The 20,036-nt window shown below is 43.4% G+C and overlaps 1 protein-coding gene across 1 annotated transcript in view; it reads right to left on the reverse strand.

The window, feature by feature from the left end:
• The window catches only part of LOC308330426 (ADP-ribosylation factor-like protein 6), a gene marked incomplete at both ends in the record, with an annotated part of 55,972 nt that overhangs the window by 11,263 nt on the left and 24,673 nt on the right, over positions 1-20,036 (reverse strand). The gene's annotated exons all lie outside the window — the stretch shown is intronic.

Raw genomic sequence — 20,036 nt, forward strand, 5'->3', positions numbered from 1 at the left:
TACAAACAACTAAAGGGTAAATAGTGCATTTATATTGCGCCTTTATTCAAGGCGCTTTACATATAGATTATAGATTACATTCACCCGTTCACGCACACATTCATACGCCAATGGTGGAGGAAACCATGCAAGGCACCAACCTGCACATCAGGAGCCTTTAGGGGTTCAGTGTCTTGCTCAAGAATACTTTGGCGCTAATTTTGGGGGAGTCTGCATGGGATCGAACAAGGAATCTTTCAGTTCCCAAGTGGCCACTCTACTCCTGAGCTACTGCCCCCCCAACTAAATAACTTAATAAATAATGTTTGTTGGCACTGAACATGTATAGCTTGTTCAAAGCACTAACAAATAAGTGGATATTCTGTCCTCAGAGTAAATTCACACAGTGGCATGGCTGACCTACAGTAAGGCATTCTTTCCTGAATGCGTGTGTGTGTGTGTGGTCTTACCTGGAGTTAGACGGGTCCATTTCAGCAGCATGCACAGGCTGAAGGTGGCCTCCGGCTACACCTCTCCACATAATGCCACTCACACGATGAAAAACGTCCCTCCACTCAGGAGACTGGACTACTGCGCGTCCACTGGGCCCACCTGCACACATGTGAAAACACACACAGACCTCCACATAATGCAACTCACACGATGAAAAACGTCCCTCCACTCAGGAGACTGGACTACTGTGCGTCCACTGGGCCCACCTGCACACATGTGAAAACACACACAGACCCTCTTATAGATTGGGCATGACTGCGTTCAGCGCTTACCAGTCGATACTGAAGTAATGACAGACGTAGGTCATCCATGGCCAAATTTGGAAAATCTGACTTAGGCCTATATTATAAAATTAATGTTAAATATTTCAAAGGGAATAGAACATAATGGAGGTACTAACTTAGCCTACTGGCAGTGTGCACAAGATAATTTACAGTATGATGATCTGTGTGTGTGTGTGTGTGTGTGTGTGTGTGTGTGTGTGTGTGTGTGTGTGTGTGTGTGTGTGTGTGTGTGTGTGTGTGTGTGTGTATAAATATGCTCAACAGCGACGACCCCACGGTCAGGGAAATGGCTCGTGAGTCACTCATTGAACACATGCAGCGACGTAAAGTACCATCCGCGCTGGAGAATGAGACGCAGTTCCTTGGATTCAAGACTAAGGCGAATGGTAAATTGGACATTAAAGCCGCTGGATTCGGTGTGCGGTCCGACTGGATGGATCTTAATGATCTATGCCAGTGATCAGGATTACAGTTAAAGTGGGCGGCGCCTGATACAACAACTGCTGCGCTCAACAACAGCATCATCATAGATCCGCGTGTCCGTGCATGTGCGACCTACGAGCAAGACGGTGCGCACCATGAACTGAATCAGAAAGTGCACAACACTGGACCAGTCTGAGGCTGCAGGGAAAACTGGCTCTTCTTCCCTTTGCAAAACACTCATTATCACACTCTATACTGTCAAATAACACCATAGGTGAGGACATTCTCATTTTCACTATTAAAGCCCGTTTACAGGTGTTGCCGACCAAGTTCAACTTGGCAACCTGGTACCCATCAGCACACGACCCACACTGCATCCTACATCCAGTACCACATGACAAAGAAACAGTCGCACACATCTTAAATGGTTGCAGCCACTATAAAGGACTGTACATTGCCAGACATGACCGTCTGGTGGACCTGGTCTCAGACAAGATCAGAGGAGTACAGGACAGAACAACAAGAATGTATAAACACAGCACTGTAAAAATAGACTGGTTTGATCACAATGACACACATGTCAATTCACTACAAAATATTCCAAATACCCCAGATATTGTGTTCATCAATGAAATTAGAAAAACTGTCACTATATTTGAAATAGGCTGCCCATTTGATTTGTATATGGACACTTGTTTTACATCCAAACTTATGAAATATCAGCTTCTGGTGGAACGTATTATGGCCTTGGGATATAACTGTCAACTTATTGTCCTTGTATTTGGAAGTCTGGGCCATGTCCATAAACTTGTGCTCAGGGGTTTGCAATTGGGTGGATTGCTAAAAACAAATGCAAAAAAGCTGGCTAAATACTGTTCTGTCTCAGCTACTATGGGCAGTCTGTCTGTCTGGAGAAGGCGTTGTTTCATTTATCCCTAGGTGGCTTAAAAAACCCAAAACAAACATCCTGTCTAGTAGTATCAAGTATATAGTATGTCAACAATGTGCTATATATATATATATATATCTTTTTTTTTTTTCTTTTTCTTTCTCTTCTTTTCCCTCTGTGTGTTAAGCATGTGCAGCAGCACGGTTGGACCATATAATGTATAACCTTATTCTGACCAGTGTTTGGGTCTATTCTGTATACGCCACTTGTGCAGATCCAAATAAAATAATTCAAATGTGTGTGCGTGCGTCACCATAGGACAGTGAACACAGGAAGCTGCAGTATGAGATGAATGCTAGGTTGCTAACGAGCTGGGAGGGTTCAGTGCGTTCTTTTCCCATCATACAACAGGCCGTGTTAAATACAACAAGAGGGACAAGTTGAGGGCAGACATGCAGGCTGAGCCCCACTAGGCCACTGCAGTCAGTCAGTCTGAAAACTCCCACAGGCTTTTGCCCTGACTTGGCATGAGGCACAGGATCTACAAGACACTTTTCCACAGCAAGGACAATTGCCGCCTACAAAGACCTGTGGAATGTGCTTGATCCAGCTGCTGTAACCCGCCGCACGCTAACTATATGCTAGCTGCCTGGTCTGCCTGGTGGGGTTGACTGTTGGATGTCGTCGCTGTCCTCTTATCTCCCATAACGTATTGTGTTTTTGTTTTTTTCGTGAATGAAATGCCTATATTTGTATGCCTACAAATCGTTTCACAAAAGGGGAGGGCTAACCTCCATTCAGCCATCAAATTCATAGCGCAATTGTAATTATTAAATGACCACAAAATAAACAATACATGTAGCAGGCAATAAATAGCAGATTAAATACAAATGATCATAAATAGAAAATGGCTCTAACAATGCCACTACTTGATCATACTAGTAGAGCATCACAACAAACAAAGTATCAATAGTAGCAGAACTGCAAGCTCGAAACGTGGCGTGAAGCGGCGTGTTTTGATGTCTGTTACTTTTGCAATGTTTTCAATTTGAATTCTGGAAAGTATGGGTTTTGGACGCATGAGGTTTCCACCTGACAGAGACGATAAAAATCCAAAATCAGTGGTTCTCTCAAGCATTTTTATTTGAATGACCCCCAGTTTTGTATGTATTAGGCCACGGACCCCCGTCCGTAACTCTCAGATGTACAGACCTGCAACGGTCCATCAATTGGTTCCTGACGCTCGAAACTTTAGGCTGAGGACCCCCTGGAATCACCTCAAGGACTCCTGGGGGTCCCTGGACCCATCTTCGAGAACCACTGAACTAAATTAATCCATTGCTACGTTTAGAAAGTTACCCGTTGGCTGTTAAATATTGTTACTGTTATAGTTACTAATTAAAGTTGTTAATATTGTTGTTGCTGTTCATCTCTATGTCCCCCCCTGCCTCTCTGCCTCTCTGTCTCTCTCTCTCTCTCTGGTCAAGGCAGATGGCTGCCCAGCCTCAAACCTGGCTTTGCTCGAGTTATCTTTTTCCCCATACGTTTGTCTCCAGACAAATTATTGTGATTTGGCATATATACAGTAACAAACAACATTGAACTAAATAAATGCAATGTAAGGTGTGCACTGTGCAGTGCTCTATTAAATCTTGTCAACCTTCATCAGCTGCAGTAAAAATCGAAATCCTCCTGACCCAGAAATGAAGGTCTATAGGCCACTGCCAGGGTCATGAGGTTAGCGAGGCAGGGGGGAGGGCAGGGTGAGTATGTACAGCTGCTTACAGCAGGATACACAGACTGTCCCAGCATGGAACGACCACTATTTCCCCTCGACATTATTGGAAGCTGACCAACCCAGCCATCGTTCCAACCCAGGAACCTTGTATCTACAACATTTAATTTTTTTGTATGTTTCGTTTTTTATGATCTAATGGGCTTACTATTTCATCATACACGAATGTCGCGGAAAGTAGCAGGACTATAGCAAAACAAATTGCTCAAAACAAGTTGTGTCGCATGTGAGCTTGTAGATCTGCTATTTTTTGAAGATTTTGTTAATGAAAAGGAAAGTGGTTAAGTCTGTCTCTGGGTTTTATAATTATTGAACCAATGAAAAGTATTAACAAGAGCTTGTGTCTAAAATAAATTATAACGTCATTGTAACGTCCTGAAAAGTAACATTTTTGTACATGCAAGGTTTTCACGCCGCATAAACCTCTCCGGGCCACTCTCGGCATCCATGACCAAAGATAGACAACGACGACCAGAGAAGAATATCCTCCCGACTTAAGCCCAAGTGAAAAACGAGCACTTCTTCCAGCACTGCACATCACAGTTACATAACCCAAGTCCCCTCTAAGACAATCCCCACCGTACGTAGTTGACTGTATAGGTGGTACACATGCAATCAGAGCTACATCCTGTTATTCTTATTACACAAGCAGCCAGCGCGAGGTGGTGAGAGCCAGTTCGGCCGGGTCTCTCTGCTTTTAAATAAAACCTACACCCTTCGTCTTGAATGCCAGCACTGTGTGAATGCAGCTATATAGCCCTGAGGGCAAAGAGCCAAGTCAGAGCTTAACCGCAGCATGGGTTTCTTCTTGTAGAAATGGCCGCAGCAAGCAGCGCACGGCGCATGTCGTCAAGTGTTAGGTGATGCCCCGACGTGCTTTTTGAAACGACGCATACGGTATCACAGTTGTGTAAACAAGCCCTCGTTTGGGACTGGCTGAATCAAGAGGTTCTGTCTATTCTTTTTTTGGGTGGTTTGGATAAGACAAATTTTCCCATGGCGCCACTTAAGTACTAGAATTATGACGCATGTAGTCATGCAGTGAAGGAAGCCTTGATTCCGCAGGGCAGCGGACAGTGCATTTGTGAGGCTCACATGAGGAAGCATGACCCAGATCGCTTGGAACCCAAGAATAACCAGCACGGAACAACAGCTGGTATCAGAGTCAAACAATGAAGACTTCCTTCGTAAACGACACTTTTGTCACTTTACTTCTTCTCTTCTTTCGAGGAGTTTAACTTTGAGCATTTGCCGTTTAACTACAGCAAGTGCCTTGCTCAAGGGCAAAAAGGGCCAAAAGGGCGAGAACTTTTCGGAATCGCTTTCTCTGTACCAGTAGGATTTAGGCTACAGGTTGGTAATTCTGAACCCATTATTACCAATGCCGCACAGCAAAAATAGCCTATCTACTTTGTAATTGTCGCCTATAATGACAATTGACTTGCTCAAACTAGGTAAGGCAGGTGGATGAAATTTACATTTACATTAGATATTATACAGTACAACTCAAATACCTGCTTTAAAAATGAGTCAAAAAGATAAAACAAAATAATAAAAAGCAATGAAAAATGCAAAACTACAATAACCTAGCCTTGAACTCTGGGAAATGCAATTTGTTTTTTTCTGGGATATCGTATAGGCTTTAACGAATGTATTTGTCTTGCATATATTATGTAACAAGCTTATAAAATTGGGTTGGACTGCAAACAAAGCACGTCCTTGGATTCTATAAGCCATTCTAAACCAGTGCCATCTGTACCAAAGCCCACTGCAACATTTGACTGACTAATTTTAATGAAGTAAAGTAAATTAATTAAATTGTGTGTGTGTGTGTGTGTGTGTGTGTGTGTGTGTGTGTGTGTGTGTGTGTGTGTGTACGTACACAGTGTTGCGGGTTCGAGTCCAGATTCCGACGACCATTGTCGCATGTCATTCCCTGTCTCTCTCCCCGTTTCCCGTCTCTCTCCACTGTATCCTATATCACTAAAGGCAGAAAAGCAACAACAAGAAAAAACGAAAAATACCCAGTGTTAGTTTAACAGAGGGTACAAATCAACTAATGTAACCAAATACGAACAAATGTAACCACATCTTTACACTCTCAGACTTAAAGTAACACCAAGGACTTTTACCGTTTTCAGCACCTTATCAGCCCACACAAACAGACGTGGTTGAGACACACACAAACATTGTTTCCAAAAAATGTTTTGAACACCTTGGAGCCCTTTAGCACTAACCCTCAGTCTCAGTAACACGCGCGCACGCACTTCTTTGGCAGTGTCTTGAATGTACAGGGTTTGACGAGTGCCCAGGTACGGCCGGGCGTTAATTTTCGGGCGTGTTGAGAACTCTAGTTTTCACCGGCTGCACTAATAACTTTGGGGCAGGCCCGCCTAGAGTTTAAAATTTGGACAGGTATCAGTCAAAAGGGACTGGGAGACATCGAAGAGGAAGGATGGATGGATTAACATAATTATGGAATGTCAGAACAGGTTCTGAGTTCTGACATATATCCATATAATAATATTGATGACCATATCAGGGACCTCCATATATCATGGGCTTAATTGTGACAGCAGGTCAGCATGATCCCTGATTTACTATCATCCCTGGAGATGTCACGTGATGTCACGAGACCTGTGCACCATATATGGGGGCTTTCCACATATATGGTGATTTTGAGTGATACACTGACTGACTGACTGACGAGAAATGCACAATTCCAGTTAACTGTGACTTGCTTCTTCTAGATAAATGGATGGACAAGACAAGACAGACGGACAGACTACTATAGACAGTTTGTCAGCGATACAGTGAGTGTGTAACCTGAGCCTCCATACATACGTACGTAACGTGATGCTAATTGCTAACATAACAATGGCTTTGAGTCTGCTTCAATTAGAGCCCATGGATACTGAATTGGCCCAGTTCCCATAATTCTGCACACTGCAACAATGCCATTAATGTCGGTGAGTAGTTTTGATGTCGTACGTATATCGCGTGCGCGCACACACACACACACACACACACACACACACACACACACACACACACACATATACTGTATGCACTGATGCCTGCCTGGAACAAACACACACTTTATACACGTTTTGTGCACGCGGACACAGATACTATATATTTTGTGCACGCGGACAAGACAAGCAAGCTACCCCTGGACACACACACACACACACCAGATTTTGGCAGCAAATTTAGATTTTCAGTTTTAGTCATAGTCTTTCGAATAAAACTTAATTTAAAACTTTAAAATATTTTGGTCATCTGAAATGTTTTAGTCTAGTCTTTTAGTCTAGTTTTTATTTGTTGACGAAATTGTATTGCACAGTGTATTGTAAAATTGTATATTTAGTCTTAGTCATCATGGCAACATTTTTATTTCGTTTAGTTTTCCTCAGTGGAAAAAAAGGTCGACGGACGTTTTTCGTCATAGTTTTAGTCTACGGAATCAACACTGACACACACACACACACACACACACACACACACACACACACACACACACACACACACACACACAGACAGAGAGACAGAGATTTGCAGATGTGTGGTACTGGAGTCTGTGGACAACAACGACACAGACATCTTCATAGATTTAAAAAAAATAACCTCAGATATCAGCTCAGACACTTTGTGCTTTATTCTGACAGCGATAAATGGGCAGAGAGAAAGCATGGCAATGACACAGCAAAGGAGAGAGAAAGAGAGTGTGTGTGTGTGTGTGTGTGTGTGTGTGCACGCCTGTATACAGAACGACAGGCCCCGATCACGTCTCTCTCCCATTAAGGAAATGGTTGCGGGCTAAGAGGGTATTTTGAATGAACCATTAGCATCTAATCTAAGAGGGAGGGATACTATATTTCATCCATTTATTTATTTACAAATTCAGGCTATCTATGTAAGTCTATCTGAGCTGCACACACACACACACACACACACACACACACACACACACACACACACACACACACACACACACACACACACACACACACACACACACACACACACACACACACACACACACACACACACACACACACACACACACACACACACACACACACACACACACACACACACACACACACACACACACACACACACACACACACACACACACACACACACACACACACACACACACACACACACACACACACACACACACACACACACACACACACACACACACACACACACACACACACACACACACACACACACACACACACACACCTCAAGGTTATGTTTCCCTATTTAGCACCAGTGGGGTTTCCTCTGTATCCCCTCAGGATGAGTTAAGGTGATTTGGGACAGGTAATGGTCATGATTGGTTCACATAAACAGACCCGCCCGCTTGTCTCCTCCAACATTCTCACAGTCTGAAACACGGCCTCAACCAATCAGAAGGTCCCACCCCTTCAGGCTATGGAACGCTGTGTGCAGCAGAGGGCTATAGGGTTTGTAGCCTGCAGCACATGCTGCCATAGGGGGAGAGACAGAGAGAGACGGCCAGTTACTGTGTGACGCATGTTTGTTACTATATGCTGCCTAAATTGTTTTCACATACATATTTAAAAGTGGCAAATGGTGCATTTATATAGCGCCTTTATCCAAGGCGCTTTACATAGATTGTTCATTACATTCACACATTCATACACCGATGGCAGAGGGAACCATGCAAGCCACCAACCTGCTCATCAGGAGCAATTAGGGGTTCAGTGTCTTGCTCAAGGACACTTAGACACTAACTCTGGCCACTCCAGTCCACGAGGCCCCATTTTAGCGTGATGATTACATTTAAAATGAGGAATTTAAAACGGAGTAGCTCTGTAATTAAAATCAGGTGTGTTTGGAGGAACGTGAGCTATATGGGAATCAAACAGGTGAACAAGATTCATTTATATTCATAAAAGTCTAAGTTTTCGTTTTGGCAGAAAGTAATTCATATTGGATTTTTAGGGACTTTTGATGTATGATGTAATTAGCATTTTGTTCAATTTTGTTCAAAATGAGCCACTCCTGCAAACTTTAGATGGCAATCTTAGCCAATCAGGATGGAATGTAAAACATCTGACAGATCCGTCTTGATCACTATTTGAGTGATGTTTGGACAAAATCTGTAGGAGTTATACCGGTATGAAAGAAAATGGCCGACGTGAAGGAATTGGGGCAGAGGTTCTGCTCTGGCCTCCAGGGAGTGTGTGTGTGTGTGTGTGTGTGTGTACGGTTTCACGCAGGTCAGGCCAACACACACACACACACACACACACACACACACGGACTGACATATGGACGGACAGGGGCCTAAACATAGTCTTCATGGCCACGTCTTTGGGCTGGTGGAAACAATGAGGTTTAATAATAAACGCCTTGAACCGTGAATGCTTTGTTGCTAGTATCTACACATTTTGGTTGGTAAGAAACAACACCGTTTCCTCTCGGGCTGTTTTGGGTTGCCTTCACAACGTCGCTCAGTTTACATTTGTACACTTACAAATGTAATATTGCAATGTAATATTGCAATTCTACAACAGTTACCCTTAAAACTAAGAAAATCGCTGAATAAAAAAAAAAGACAGATGTAGTCACTACGACCACAAATGTCCCAAGAAACTAGCTAGATTAGCCACCGAGTTGAATAGCGCTCTGGGAAAACAGAGCAGCTGAATTCTTTGTTTTGATTAGGTGGTGAATGGTGCTGGTTTAACCCACGGCTAGAAGGCTGTTTCACCCAATCAGATTGCTTCCTCAAAATGACCTGTTATTAACCTGCCATAATCCAGAACTTTTTTGGTGTGTGTGTGTGTGTGAACAAAATGTTATTGTTGAACCAATATCTATGGTAGTGGTTTAATAGAGGGTATGCACGTGACATCAACATCATCATCATACCCAGAAGTTATGCAGGAACGAATACTGCTAAAAAACCGACGTTCTGGCCTTGACAGCCCATACTGTACATCCAAACAGAAAAGTCCTATCGGAATCTGATTGCATTAAACAACATTAAACTCACTTTGACACTCGATTTTCCACTCACTTCATGTCCTCTATAGCAATTTACAAGTTAGGCATTTAGCAGACGCTAGTCTTAACCCATTTTGGGCGGGAACCCCTTTTGGTGTTTTAAGCATTACGTTATACTTTAGCTATCGAAAAATAGCAGATATACAAGCTCATAGCTTGTAGGTCTGCTATTTTTGAAAAATCGTGAAGATGTGGCACAAATCTTAGAAAGTGTAACATATATTCTTTCATAAGACTTTTTTTTGTTATTTCGACGTCAGGCCTATCCAGATCGATTTACAACAAGCAAAAAACAAAAGGTAATACATCAACTGTATATGAATAGTCATCTATAGGATCATAAGTAAACTTACTAAGAACCTATCATCCGTCTAACAGTAGAATATCTGTACATTGAAACTAAACACTATAAAATGATCAATAATGACCTGGCATCTGTCTACATAATGTGCAATCAAATTAGGCGACATACTTTAACAGCCTGCAAGGTCGTCGAGGCTAGGGCAAGTACTAGTGCTAAGGCAAGTGCTGCTGTTCACATACCGCGAGATTGTAGATCTGCTTTTTTTGCCAAACTGATATAAAACACTGGGAGGAGACCCCGGGGCAGACCAAGGCGCAGTTGGAGGAAACACATCGACTCACTGGCCTTGGAACGTCTCGGAATCCCCTATGGGAGGAAGTCACTAATGTTGCTCTGGAGAGGGAAGTCTGGAGCACTCTGGTGGAGCTGTTGCCCCCGCGACCCGACTACGGATAAGCGGTTGAAGATGGACGGATGGATGGATGTTAAAAAACCAAATCTAACGAGAGCAGCATCTGAGCCGCGAAGGGAGGGACTGGGAGCGCGCAGGGAGAGGAGGTTAAAGACTAAGGAGACGGATGGTTAAGCTGTTTGGGATAAAAAGGCAAAAAAACCTGCTGAAACGGAGGGAGTTAAGATGCTAGAAGACGTTGCCAACTCCTGGACATGTCGCACCTGTGTTTGATCTGGCCATTACTGGCAGGACCTCCCGTCCTCGGGTTGGGGAGGACAGGGCTGGATTTGCTGGGGGGGTGGGGGGGGGGGATTGGGCGTGTAAAATCTCTGCTTTTGATATCTTCCCCCATCATTCATTTTTACGGCCTGTGGGGATATGATGTAGCCCAGCTTCTGGGCAGACTAAATGCAAACATTTCCTTTTGGCAAGGGCATTAGGCTATATTATATTAGGTTTGATAATTATCACAATTTAGCAATTTAATGTGAAATGTTAACCACCACATTAATCCTATTTTGCTCAAATGTTCTAATAACAATAATAATAATAAAATCTTGCATTCTCTTATTTGATACAACAAAGTGCAGCCATACTGCTTAAAACAGTTTAAGTGCCATAAACGTTAAGACGAGCTGAATCCAATTATGCACTGATTGCCATGGACGATAAGACAAGTTTTTTTTTTATCCATATTTTGAAAATTCCTCTACTCTGGTGTACAGGTGATGACATGCATATTACATGCATAATATAATTACATTTTCTTTCTTTTTTTATAATGGGCGAATTGGCAACCAAAGCCTAAACTGGTGAACACCAGGTGGCGCTGAAAGAGTTTTAACACCAACAACCTTGATTCCCTCTCAGGCAGCTGACAGGTGTGCATCACCAGTCATACTAATACTAAATATTTTCACTGAATTATAACAATCAAAGTCATACAGTAGTTTGGCATCTCTCATTTGTGTAAATGCTATGGGTATGGATGTGTGTCGCATGGCAGTGCAATTTATTTTATCTTCCTGACAGAGACGAGATGATAATCTGATTCAAACACGGGTCCTCATGCTCATAAGGAGTTAAAGTGGAGGTTTAGTTATTTTCATTTGTATTTTTTTTTTTTTTCACAAAATAAACAAAAGGTAACATCATTAAACGAGAAAAAATGAGTGCAGGTGCACCAAAATGTTTAAACAATCACTTGGAATAGTTTAGTATAGAGTTGAGTCACTTTCCGCTCTGCAGGGGTCATCGCCGTGGGACATTATTTTTGTCAAAAAGCTGAACTATGTCAGCTATAGGAAACAGGAACTACTAGTACTGTATGTGTGTGATAGAGAGGTGGAAGTGAAGGTTTTGGATGTGGTCCCGTTCTAGTGCCTTCCATGCCAGGGTGAGAGCCAGGCACCAGCACTCCCGCTAGCTAATCTTCATCCGTCTGGACACTGGCATGCACAAGCTTCCGGAAACAATCTGTCACGGCCCGCTAGTGCATTCCCTCGCAAACAAAAGGGGGGCCGGGACTCCCAAATTGGTATTGCTCGTGAATTTTTTACACATTTCCTTTTTTTGAGTGGTGCAACCACTCCTACAACCAGCAATGTCTGTGTACACCTATGTACCTATGTGGTCATGAGCACCAGTAATGAACGCGTACTACTATGTACCTATGTATGTGGTCATGAGCACCAGTATTAGTCCCAGTAGGAGCGCTGTTTGCCAGAAACAGAGAGAGAGAGAGAGAGATAGTATTAGTGCTGCATTGTTGCCTGCTAATGAGAGAGAGAGAGAGAGAGGGAGAGGAGAGGAGGGGGGGGAGAGGGGAGTTGCATCACTAAGTTCACACAGGTGTGATTTTTGTTTTTATTGCAAAACATTTTCAGGGGTTTTCTAAACGAATTTAAGAAATCTACGAGAAGAAATCTACAAGCTCAGAAGCTCTCATTGAGCTTGTAGATCGGCAATTTTCACTACTAAATAGGGCTTAATTGGTTAATTGATTCATACATTTTTGTAAGTTTGGGTCACGGGGAGACACCAAATGTATCTTTTGCGTCTTGAGCTGGCCTGTGCTACTAGTGTACTGTATGTCCACCTTTCTTCTACCTGCGTATACAGAGAAGACTATGTATATGGTTACACAATATTATTTTTAGTGTTATTGTCGAGTCTGGTGCATGTCGTAGTACAGTTGTAAACACAGGATAGATAAATAATTTGTTATCGTTGGATAAGATGGTGTCCACAATTGCAAGCTGTATTGACAATTCTTCTACATTCTCTAATTATGTAGACCTCTTGTATAAATTAAGTAATGCAGATGTTTAACAATACTCTTGAGAGTGTAAAATAAAACCAAATGGACCCGCAAGGGTCATTTAGCTGGGGACCACCTGGAACGACACTCAAGGACCGCTGGTGTTCCCCGGACCACTGGTAGAAAACCACTGCTATAGAGGCTATGCGCGTGACATCATCATCATACCCGGAAGTTATGTGGGAACGCCTACCGAGTGGCAAAAAACTACTTTCTGGCCTTGACAGCCCCATACATCCACACAGAAAAGTCCTATCTGATTGCATTAAACAACGTTAAACTCACTTTGCCACTCACTTGATGCAGGCACATGCCCCCCATAACACACACACACAGTAGACTAGAGTACTTTATGCATGCACATGCCCCCCATAACGCACACATAGAGTAGACTAGAGTACTTTATGCATGCACATGCCCCCCATAACGCACACATACAGTAGACTAGAGTACTTTATGCATGCACATGCCCCCCATAACACACACACACACAGTAGACCAGAGTACTTTATGCATGCACATGCCCCCCATAACGCACACATACAGTAGACTAGAGTACTTTATGCATGCACATGCCCCCCATAACGCACACATACAGTAGACTAGAGTACTTTATGCATGCACATGCCCCCCATAACGCACACAAACAGTAGACTAGAGTACTTTATGCATGCACATGCCCCCCATAACGCACACATACAGTAGACTAGAGTACTTTATGCATGCACATGCCCCCCATAACGCACACAAACAGTAGACTAGAGTACTTGACGTTACTTTCCGTCCTTATCTTGACCTACAGCATGTGACTGTCGTCAACCATTGACTGGCCTTAACATTACAAGGCTTTGGCAAACTCTGCTAGTGTTCACACTAGTCACGTGATCAACATGATCAATATCTCTTCATTTACAGCAGGGTTAAGCATTAAACCTGCACGCCGTGTCGGTCCAGGAATGCCTATTGTAGTCCTGTTTGACGGGGCATGCATGTCGTAAAGCTCGTCACGTTCTTAACTTCTTATCAACGGAGGCTCAAAGCCAATGTCAACTCCTTTTGTGTGTAAAAAATTCCTCCAAGGCCCCATGTTAACTAGCTGCTGATTGCATCATTACCATTATTCGAAGTCATGCAGGAAAATTCTCTGAAACAATCAAAGGCTAAAAGCTCAACGGAGCCAGAAGTCACGCGGCACTTCCTGGATTTTTATACCGTGGCGTACGGCGGTGTCGCGTGCCGAAAACAACAACAGCCCTACCACGTTTTTACATCTGCTACTTTCAGCGTGCAACACCGGGGGGAACGTTTTAAAATCAGACATCACAAGGCACTTCCTCCTTTGTTCCGTAGGAACTCTAGATATTCTGAGGGAGGCATGGTGTGAATTACTGTCCTTTTTTTAATTATTATTGTCATGTTGAGGTTGAAACGGGAGATCGAAGGCACGCAAAGTGCTTTGGCATCAGAATGTGGCCGTGCAGGCACCGAGCGGTGTTTACACTTCCGCGTACACTTCCGCGCACGCACACACACGGTTCTGTTCATCATCTAACCCCCTGTTGACCTAGATTCGGCGAGGGTCGAGACGCTACCAAGATCCAACAACCCGGCCCTCCGTTCGATTCTCACAAGGGCCCCTCATATGCCTGCCGTAAAACAAAGCAAAGACACCACAGACAAATCCACACTTTGCTCAAATATTTACAGTCCGACTCAAAACAGCAACGTGTTGAACGGATTTTTACGAGAGCCGTGTCATGTGCTGTACAGTGTTTTTCCACGGCTCTCTGTGGGAATTGAGTAAATACACTAAATTCTAAGACACATGCGGCCCCGCCCCCAACCTTCACTTAACGTGGCCCGCAGGTTAATATTATTAACCTGTGTATATACGATTACTGGTATATTATTCAGTTCATAAAATTAACATAAGTATAAATTATGTATATATAATATTAAGTATAAGTAAATTTATTTGAAATAAAAAATGTAATGTTACTTTTCAGGATTCCAATTCAGAAATAGCAAAAAAGATGATCCAGGACTCAAATAAGGCAAAAATAGCCATTCTACAAGCGTCGCAGTTGACATGTTGAGAGCTTGTAGAACGGCTAGTTTTGCTACTTTTGCTGCCACATGCTGTCACAAGGGGTTATGCTGAGTTTTGGGGAGGCAGGCTGATTTTTGGGGGGCATGAATAAGACAAGTCCATAATTTTGACTGCTACTGTACATGTCTGAAAGCCAGACGTTAGGAGCTAGCTAGGGCCCCTCGACAAATTGGAATACAGAACTTTAGCTTGTAACGGACAATGTGGCATTGCTACTTTTGCTTCATTACTTCTTTCACCACTGCTCTCGTGTTCTCAGCGATTGGTCAAATCCAACCTCATTTCGTCTGCGGCTGTCACAACGCCAAACGGTTGCCCGGGGCAACGGCTTGTTTAAGGAAATGGTGTTTTGGTGATGTGATCCGAAGCAGATGAGCTTGATGGTGCAGCTTGTTGAACAGAGAAAATCAGTTCCATGTGTGGATGAGAGAGGCGTGGCATGGTCCCAGCCGCGAGGGGACAACTCATGGTCCCGGTGGTGTAAACCAGGGCTTCCCGAACCTTTTCAGCTCGAGACCCAAAGCGTGAATTCATTGGTGTCTCTCCGGGCCGGACCCAAATATACAAAACTATCGTTGCTTTCGGGGGGCAAAAACCTCATACAGTATCTCCATATTGTAACTTTTTGTGTTTGCTACAACGCAAAAGCATCCAAAGTAGCTTGTCGATCTGCTACTTTTGACGTTTTTTTTTAATTAGAATCCTGAAAAGTAACAGTTTGGACATTAGGTCCACTAACACCCGACAGAGATGATTATGTTATGCATGAAATAACTTAAGCCTGAGGCGATCCTGGATCTGAGAGGCTCATGTGTATGGTGTACCTTCATCCTTAATAAGTAAATGGCATGAACACTAGTCCACAAACAGCAGGGTGAATGGTTCAGTAGAGTGAACACTAGTCCACAAACAACAGGGTGAATGGTTCAGTAGAGTGAACACTAGTCCACAAACAGGGTGAATGGTTCAGTAGAGTGAACACTAGTCCACAAACAACAGGGTGAATGGTTCAGTAGAGTGAACACTAGTCCACAAACAGCAGGGTGAATGGTTCAGTAGAGTGAACACTAGTCCACAAACAGCAGGGTGAATGGTTCAGTAGAGTGAACACTAGTCCACAAACAGCAGGGTGAATGGTTCAGTAGAGTGAACACTAGTCCACAAACAGCAGGGTGAATGGTTCAGTAGAGTGAACACTAGTCCACAAACAGCAGGGTGAATGGTTCAGTAGAGTGAACACTAGTCCACAAACAGCAGGGTGAATGGTTCAGTAGAGTGAACACTAGTCCACAAACAACAGGGTGAATGGTTCAGTAGAGTGAACACTAGTCCACAAACAGCAGGGTGAATGGTTCAGTAGAGTGAACACTAGTCCACAAACAGCAGGGTGAATGGTTCAGTAGAGTGAACACTAGTCCACAAACAGCAGGGTGAATGGTTCAGTAGAGTGAACACTAGTCCACAAACAGCAGGGTGAATGGTTCAGTAGAGTGAACACTAGTCCACAAACAGCAGGGTGAATGGTTCAGTAGAGTGAACACTAGTCCACAAACAGCAGGGTGAATGGTTCAGTAGAGTGAACACTAGTCCACAAACAACAGGGTGAATGGTTCAGTAGAGTGAACACTAGTCCACAAACAGCAGGGTGAATGGTTCAGTAGAGTGAACACTAGTCCACAAACAACAGGGTGAATGGTTCAGTAGAGTGAACACTAGTCCACAAACAGCAGGGTGAATGGTTCAGTAGAGTGAACACTAGTCCACAAACAGCAGGGTGAATGGTTCAGTAGAGTGAACACTAGTCCACAAACAGCAGGGTGAATGGTTCAGTAGAGTGAACACTAGTCCACAAACAACAGGGTGAATGGTTCAGTAGAGTGAACACTAGTCCACAAACAACAGGGTGAATGGTTCAGTAGAGTGAACACTAGTCCACAAACAGCAGGGTGAATGGTTCAGTAGAGTGAACACTAGTCCACAAACAACAGGGTGAATGGTTCAGTAGAGTGCAAGGCAGGGGAACAATGCAGTGCTTACCACATATATCTTCAGTTTAACTTTGCATGTATCAAAAAGGGGGACAAGAAGCGATACATGAAGAGAAGCGTGCAAGCCAGGGGTGAGGTCGAGTCTGAAGAGGTCACTTTTCAGAGCTGCAAAAACAGTACAACTAGTGGCGTCAAAAATACAATATTTGCCTCTGAGCTATAGTGCAGTAGAATAAAAAAAAATGAAATACTCAAAAGCATGAAGAAAAAAGTGGAATGTCCGCACACGATATAGTTCTGCTCCCCGTCTTTTTTAATTTCAACCTAAATACAACAACGTTTCTCAAGTTTGAGAAAGCCCGGAGAACTACAGTATATCATTCAGTCATTTTTTGGGTCCAGCACCGTATTCTGAAACTAGGACGTGCATATCGTTTTCCTCCTTTAAATACTCAAAAGTATACCTAAATTCTTTTTTTACTTCAGGACAGTATACTCAAGTTACTTTCCACCACTGTATTTCACATAAACAACAGGAAACTGCACCACTGCCAGAAATGTGCAGGCATCCATTCAAAAGATTATGACAGACAGGCCGTGTTGCTCAGTGGCTCACTTGTGATTTTCTATTGTTTGTGTTCCGTGGGAATCATAGAATTGTGATAAAACCGCAAGACTGCACAATAGAATTATTGACCTCGAGGGCTACGATGGCGTCTCTAGTCTCAAATGGTATCACGAGAAAGAACAAGCCTCTTTCACGGGGTGTTTGGATCCCAGAGTAAGGCTATAGTCCTTTCCACAGCTGAACCTGGTTCGGATCTGACTATGCAAGGCTTTTTACTGCATGTCATCTCCCCTCTCTCTCTCTCTCTCTCTCTCCTGCCTTATAGCTTCCTGTCTGTCTGCACCCTGTATCTGCCTGGAATAACACAAACTTCACACTTGGCTCTTTCACAATCGTTCGCCTCTATCAATCAACATCAGGCTAAACAATCACAAGGTTCAGTGTGTTACTGTGCTGCGTGGTACGAGGAAGCCATGCAGCCACTGCAGAATGATGAGGAGTCGGGGACAGTGAGGTGACAGGCGTCTTACCGCGGGGACAGTAACGGCTTAAGTGTCTTACAGTATGAGCTTTTTATTAAACCGACACATTACATCCATTCCTCACAGTCAAATGTGTGTCCATCCACTCCCGGATGTATACTTGCCTGCCAGATCTGCAAGCTCACAACGTATCACGCTGCAATGGGTTGTGAGCTTGTAGATCTATACTATGTCCGGTGCACTGTGATTATTGCAATCTTTTTGGTTATATTGTGCACCCATGTAAAATGGGGCGGGGGGAGTATAGTTTCAAAATAAAATCTCTGTTTCTTCTCGTAAAATGATTTGCATACTATTTTTACCTAGGTTTGTTTGAACCAACCAATAATGTTTTGATATCCATCAAGCAATCAATCTCCAACCACAATTATCCATGTTTGTTCAGCCACTTCACACACACTTCATCATTCATGTCCCAGTCAGCCCGACACCTGTTTCACTGGAAATTACATACCGATATAAAAGTAGATACTGCAGCAACATTTTGAAATGTAAACTCAGGACTTTACTGTGTGCGAATATGAGTCTCTGTGTGTGTGTGTGTGTGTGTGTGTGTGTGTGTGTGTGTGTGTGTGTGTGTGTGTGTGTGCACCACAGTGCCATACTGCTGAGGGGCAGACCTCCAGTCAGTGAGTGACCTCACACAGAGACTAGTGTGTGAATCAAACAACAAACATTTCCCATCAGCCCTCCAGGTACACACCAGATACTGTAGCTGCTTGGTTGCACCCATGCCACTGAACTCTTCCAAATACTGATGTCATTCTGCAAGTAGAGACAACAAGCCCTGCATGAAATCACATCTACTGTACAGATGCCTGGTTCTTGAGGTTTCAAAATGCCGAAACAAACTTTACACTGTAGACACATTTGGGAGAAAACAAACTTTAGTATGAAAACGAGCAGGGGTTGACACTAAGGTCTCAGTACAGGTCATGCCCACTTGCCCAAAACGTTAATCATTAAAAAGAACTATGTTAAATTTAACACATGCCGGTATTGTTTTACTTTCTGGGACTGTGTGATAGAAAAAGAAAGTCAACCTAAATGTTTATGCCAAATAACTACACATATGAATACGACTGTGTCCAGCGTCCCCATTCTGGGCATTCTGGGTGAAAGTAGGTTAACATTCTGCTAAAATAGCAGGAATAAATAGTTAAGGTCATTACACACTGGCGAATTGGCGACGCGATATATTCGTGCGAATAATTTGCATTTAAAAAAAAAACATGCAAGAGTCCATGCAAGCTTCCACATCAGTGGCGAATGTGCGAAAATGCGACCGTTTTCGCTCTTTATTTGTTCGCTCTGGTGTCGTATTTTGCAGAGATTCGCAGGCGAACTGCAACATGCAATATTTCGCATTTTCAGATCGCTTATTCGCATCGAAAATGAGATATTAACTCAGTCGACTCGTGAACCATAAAACACGGCCCACGACACAAAACAGGTCACAGCCCTATATGCTGGGGAGCGAAACAGTGCTCTGAGGCATGCGTTGAGTTAACCGTTTGGCTGTGAACCATGTCATTGTTGGAAGACAGCGAGTGTTGAGGCTTATAGTCAAACTCCCCTACATAAATAAAGGTTAAAGCAGGTTCTGAATGACTCTGACAGTGGTAATCAGCCCTCTGTTGTTCAGCTGCTGCATGCAGCCCAGGGGGAGAGATAACTCTCAACAAATTTGTGTCTCTCTTAACACTAAAACGTGACATTTCAGGAAGCTTTTCTGTCAGCCATTTCCTCTGTCATCCAGGAGATTACAAGGCTGGGAGTGATGCGCTGGCTCGGAGCCAGCTCCACTGCGCACGTG

The sequence above is a fragment of the Protomyctophum bolini genome, assembly GCF_963924005.1.
Source record: "Protomyctophum bolini genome assembly, chromosome: 16".
NCBI classification, from domain to species: Eukaryota; Metazoa; Chordata; class Actinopteri; order Myctophiformes; family Myctophidae; genus Protomyctophum; species Protomyctophum bolini.